Below are 6,384 nucleotides of genomic sequence, written 5' to 3'. Positions count from 1 at the left end.
AGAAGGATCAGCAGAATCAGATGGCAGAGAGAAGGAGAGAAAGCATCCTGGTCTCTGATAATAACTTGAACAATTAAACCAATACCCAAAAATCCACCTCTGGATATTCTGTTTTATAAGAATAATAACACCTACTGTTGTAGGCTCCTTTTAAGTAGGTTATCTATTATTGAAGCTAAATGTATTCACAAGTGATGTACCTTCTGTTACTTTCTCACATTGGTCATTTTGATTTTAGCACTTTGTTTGTCAATTTTTTTTTCCCTATTATTTTTCAACTGTCTGAGCTGATTCAGATCTTTCTCCCACCCAGCACTTTATAGAACATGACACTGAAGATGAGTTCCTTCAGGTTTAAGGACTGTTCTAGCCCTTTCCTTTCCCAGGATATTAGTTATTAAGTATAGTGAGGACAGTCACAACCCCCTACCTCATTTTGAATGGGTTCATTGGTCAGGTCCTACACTAAATGGCCAACTAGAACAATTTGAGGATAGGAAATTCTTGCAGGTACTTTGGAAACATCTATTTCACTCTTTGCCAAGATGTGAAATACATCATTCAGGGAATGGTACACACAAATATTTTCATAGCTTATTAAAAGCAATAATTAATAGAACCATTAGAAATGTATATTTTTTCCAAGAAAGAAAAACAATCATTACCTGTAATTTCAAATTAGAGGGAGCCTCGGACCTCTAAATGGGAAGTTGACCAAAAAAGCAGGGTTGGTCTTGCCCTTGACAGGACAAAAGGGAGAGCCCTATCATTTGTGGGAATCAACTTACTTAGAGCAAGAGGTAAAAAGCAATGTTCAGAGTTTCTACAGACTCTGTGGAAAGTGCAGAGCAAAGGGAGCAGTGCAGGAGAAAACTGTAATAGGAAACAGCATCATGCAACAGGAATGCCTTCAGCTTAGATTAGAGCAAAAGGCAGCTGATTTTGGAGGCTTCCAGGAAGCTATTTGAGGTCTCATGGTTTGACGGCCTGTAGGTGGTATGCTCCAGGGCATGAATGGAGGCCATTCTCATACTCTAAAAGATTGATGAAAGCCCTGCAGGAAATCTTAAAATGGAATATAATATTTTCTCTTGTGTCGCCCAGTGCCTAGTAAACATGCAATCAGTGTGGTAAAGTGAAATGAACTTTTTTTAGAGACAATGTTTTTAAAATATAATTGTTTATAGTGCACATTTATGCCACATTTTCCAGAGTAAAACAGCTTTATAAGTGCTATGTTCTAGTTTTGATTTTTCTCCCCTACATCGGTGACTATGTAGCACATCTAATATTAACAATGTGAAGTATCCATCCAAATAAGTGTCCTAAATATCTTCCTCATTTAATCTAGCCTAACCTAATTTAATGTAATTTATTGATTCATTCATTTTAGCATTTACTAGTTTTTAACTATATAAAAACAAAGAAGTAGAAGTGAACACAATCCCACCATCTAGATAGCAATGTAGAAAAGTCAACAAGTAGACAACTGCTTCCAACTATCTCTTCCCAGTGGTAACCACTGTTAGCATCTTACTCTCTGAGTCCAGACTTTCCTCACTCTCCCCCCTAAAAATACCCAACAACTTTTTGGACATATAGCCAGATTATCTAGTTTTATCTAAAGAATACCAACTTGCTTGTCAGCTTTTTTTTTTCATGTTTCAGATATTTATTAATCAGTGTAAACCCCAACACAATACACCAACACAATTTTGTACATTTAGAGGGGAAATATTTCCTAGATTAGTGGAAAATTGTGCAGACAGCTTCTGAAAGCCCTCATTCTAAGCAACTTTATAGTGAAACATGCCATTTAGAAGTCTGGACCTTTTTCTTCAGTTTGCTTTAATCTACATTCACTGAGTAGAACTTGTACTGATCATTGGGACCCAGTTTGTCCCAGGGTTCTGGGTTATTTTTCCAATCCCAACTGACATCTGGATTGAACAATGCCAGGTGCGAGATCATACAGCACTACTCCACTACCTCCTGCCTCAATAAATATGAAGAGGGGCTCAAGCTCAAATGCTTCTTGGCCTAACAAAGGATCTGGCATAATACGGTTATGGCAGAGGCCTCCAGTCCAGGAGAAGAAAAAAGTCAACTCTGTAAGGGCTGGCATTAGGTAATGCCTACACCAAGCACTGATCAGCTTTCTTAAGTAAGTACATACACCCTCAAAGAATAACATGAGATACAAGCATTCCAAGTCTTCATTAGACAATACAACAATCCCAAATTATCCATGTTTTTGAAAGTTTGGTTAAACAAACTGATTACCTTGCCCTGGAAAATTTGGTTAAATGAAGTGATATTATTTGAAGGAGATACAATGTTTTATCATCTTACATAATCTTAATTTCTATGCTTACATCAAGTAATAAAACTTTCAACGTATTTATTGCCTTAACTATTCACTTAATAATCTTCCTGTGGTTGCTTTGTAATCTCATGAGGCCAACATTCATCTTAGAGTTAAAGGAAACAGCTATTTTATTCTATCCTTCTTATTTTTATTAAAATATTGTTTCAGACATTATCTACCAAATCACTCAGCTGTTCCTACATACAAAACAAAGTGAAAAACATATTTTCTAACTTATTGCTGGGAGAAGTATGACTTCCCCTAAGCAAATGACAAGCAACTTCTCTGATAACAAAACTGTGTCACCGACTACATCTTTCCAAATTTATTTCAAGAAAACTGAGAGCTAAATTTAAATGTATTTATAATAACCTGATAAATCCTTATTACTTGCATATGTGTGTTCTTTTTTCTCTTAACTTGACTTTCTACTTTTATGTTTTCTCTGGACTTCTTTTTTACTTCTGCAGTAACATTTATTTTATTTAATTCTTATTTCAAATGTCTTTAATTCCCCTATAAAATATGTAAACAAAAAATAAAAGTATAAAACTATATAGATAAGTAGATGCAGATAAATGAATGATAAAACTATTGTTTTCCCCCACTGAAATCTACTCTGAGTTTTCTATTTTCTCCCTCTCATCTACCCTACTTTCTCACTGAAATGAAAACCAACAAAAAATCCCCAAGCTAAGAAAATATGATGTTTTTTTCCTAATCTTCAGAGTATGTCCATTCCACATTTATAAATAAAATTTCCACATAGCTCTTAATAAAGCCAGTGTGAAACTTTTGGTCAGTTCAACCAAAGCGATTAGATCAGACCAAAAGAGTTAACAAAAAGAAGTTTAAGGGTAGGGTTCTGAGGCTAGGCCAGGCGGCTGAGTAAGCCACAACTGAGACCCTGCCAAATGGACAGATATCACAAAGGTGGTGGCGGTTCCAGTGGATCAGGTTAGGGCAGAGATCGACTGGCAGGGAGAAGAGGAACCCAGGCAGAGATTGGGTAACATGAGAACCAGAACTAGGAAAATCTATCCAGGAAGCAGCTATAAGCAGCTATTGTATAACCACAGCCATAATAAATTCACTTCTAAAGCCTCACATTAAGAAGCCAATTCTTAATCTTGTGAAGTAGTAGCACAGCATAATAAAAAGGCTGACCTGAGGGGCACCTGGGTGGCTCAGTTGGTTAAGCATCTGCCTTCGGCTCAGGTCATGATCCAGGGCGCTGGGATGGAGCCCCACACGGGCTCCTGCTCAGTGGGGATTCTGCTCGCCACCCCCTCTGCTGCTCCCCCTGCTAGTGCTTGCTCTCTCTCTCTCAAATGAATAAATAAAATCTTAAAAAAAATTTAAAAGGCTGGGCGCCTGGGTGGCTCAGTGGGTTAAGCCGCTGCCTTCGGCTCAGGTCATGATCTCAGGGTCCTGGGATCGAGTCCCGCATCGGGCTCTCTGCTCAGCAGGGAGCCCGCTTCCCTCTCTCTCTCTCTGCCTGCCTCTCCATCTACTTGTGATTTCTCTCTGTCAAATAAATAAATAAAATATTTAAAAAAAAAAAAATTTAAAAGGCTGACTTGAGTTTGTTCTCCCCACTCTGTCACTTAGTAAATGAGTGACATTGTATCTTTCCTGGATTTCATTTCCTTATTTAAAAAAAGTAAATAATAATAACATATATCTTAATAATAACACATATGTTATATAAGGATTATATATATAAACAAATATAATCATATATATTGCATATGTGTATGTATTTATTAATTTATTTAGGACACAGCTAATGATAAATTATGTTGTTTCTTCTCACCTTTAATAGTATTGCTGGTCTGGGATCTGCAATAGAAAAATTAGAATTGCTTGCTTTGAACTTCGGTAAGAGAGAAGAAATGAGAACACAGCTGGATACCATTGAGTCTACTATCCATCTGTCCTTTAGAGTTCAAAACTGGTTATGGTTATGTCCTTTAGAGTTCAAAACTGCTTTTCTTCCAGAGGAGAGCTTTAGGAAGACATATTGAAATACTCCTATAAAATGATGTGATGGCTAGAATTTGTTTCAAAACACTCCAGAGGGTAGAAGAAAGTGATTGGGAGTGTAGATAAAACAAGATTGATAGGTCATGAGTTCAAAATGGTTGAAACTGAGTAATGGCTACAGGAAAGTTAATGATGCTACACTACTCTTGAAAATGTTTCTGTGAAAAGTTACAATAAATAAAACATACTACATAAAATATTGTATTAATCATAGATCAAATAAAAATTGAAAACTAAATCATTAAAGATAATTATTTGCTGTAATATGCTATTTGTACAATTATTTTTTTTACCCAGAAGTTACCTTTTAGAACTTAGACCAATAAAATTGGATGATGTATATGTTTTAATTAAATAAATATATAAATCTTTATAACATTTATTCTCATTTCCTACACATTCTCTATATATATATGTATATACATATATATATATTTTTTTTACTTTCAGTTCACATTAGTGGGATATTAGAAAGAGACAAACAAAAGAATTCAGAGTGGCTTTGTGATCTGAGTAAATTGGCCCCTTGGTGAAAAGAATTAAATTAAGTGAAAGTAACAATAAAAAAAATTATTTTCTTGCCAGGTCATTACTAGAAAAAAGAGATGTGAGACTAATCAGGGAAAATGGCAAGAAACCAAGAACTCTGAAGAATAGGTGTTAAAGAAGGTCTGAGATAAAGCTGAAATAAGTTTAGTAATTTATGTAGATGATACAATGAAGCTAAGAATAGGGAATGTGTGTGTAATAGAATCAGGTTAATTAGAAGGAGGGAAATGACTTTAGAAAAGCACACTGAAGGGCACGTATTGCATGGAGCACTGGGTGTGGTGCATAAACAATGAGTGCTGGAACACTGAAAAGAAATAAAATAAAATGGAAAAAAAAAAGAAAAGCACACTGAGTTCAAAATTGGAAGCAAAACTAAAGTAAATAGAAATGTAGACATTTTAGGAGAACATTCTGAGAAAAAAAATCAAATGTTAGGGGTATTGGAAATTTTTTGAAAGGTGACAACACAAAAAATGCCAGGCTGTCCTGTATATACAAAGGTTTGAAGGATTGATCATGGTCACATGGCACCTATTCCTGAACTCTTCGGGCCAGGGGTGGGTGAAAGGGCCAAAGTGCCGTTGTTTAAAAGACTAAATGACCTTTCTGCAGTAAAGACACATTTCAAAAACTCCTTGGTACCTCTTAGCCATGACTCCACCAATGGAAGATAATAACTCTACAAAACATAATCCAATCACCTCCTGAACCTTCAAATTGCATGTTACAGTTAATAGAAGTATTGATTCAATTGTCAGAGTCACTATGCAATTTTTCATTGAACAGAATCCTGGGTGGTGAGAAGTCTAAAGCTGAGCACAAATGAATAATGCACATTTTTTCTCCATTTTGCAATGATATGGGGAAAGGCTTACCCTGCTCCTCACAAGCACACTACACACACACACACACACACACACACACACACATACTCAATACCAACTCAACCCTATCGTTATCATGTCAGTTCCTACACTGATTAGTGGCAAAGGTTACAGTCTTTGAATTCAGGTAGATCTCAAGTCCTGTCTGAATTCTGCCATCCACTAGCTGTACCATTGCCGTCGTGATCCTTAATGTGCCACCTACTCCGTAGGATGGTTATAAGGATTGAATTACTGAGGCACGTAATAATTTCTGGTATTGTTGGTTTTCTCGGGCTGCTGTTGGAAAGAAGGAGCCACTGATCAGATTCAGAAATGTGGTAAAGTGTTGCTGGGAAATCCTAAGGAAGAGCAGCTATAAAAGCTAATGAATGTTCTATACCTCAGCCACGTCTTAGTGACTTCAAGCATGTAGCATGAATAGATCTCACTAAAAATTAGCCACATGTTCAAATACAGCAGAAATTTGTCTATTTGGTATGATTGGGGGACAAACTCAAATTATTCTTGTCACTCTGCCATATTACCTGAAAT

The 6,384-nt window shown here is 36.2% G+C and overlaps 1 pseudogene; it reads right to left on the bottom strand.

Annotated features, from left to right (window-relative positions):
- Positions 1–1,452: 1,452 nt before the first annotated feature.
- LOC116590643 lies at positions 1,453–6,025 on the bottom strand (annotated as a pseudogene).
- Positions 6,026–6,384: the final 359 nt, after the last annotated feature.

Source organism: Mustela erminea, chromosome 1 (genome assembly GCF_009829155.1).
Source record: "Mustela erminea isolate mMusErm1 chromosome 1, mMusErm1.Pri, whole genome shotgun sequence".
Lineage (NCBI taxonomy): Eukaryota > Metazoa > Chordata > Mammalia > Carnivora > Mustelidae > Mustela > Mustela erminea.
The sequence above is the reverse complement of the archived record's forward strand: the minus strand, read 5'-3'. Positions and strand labels throughout refer to the sequence as shown.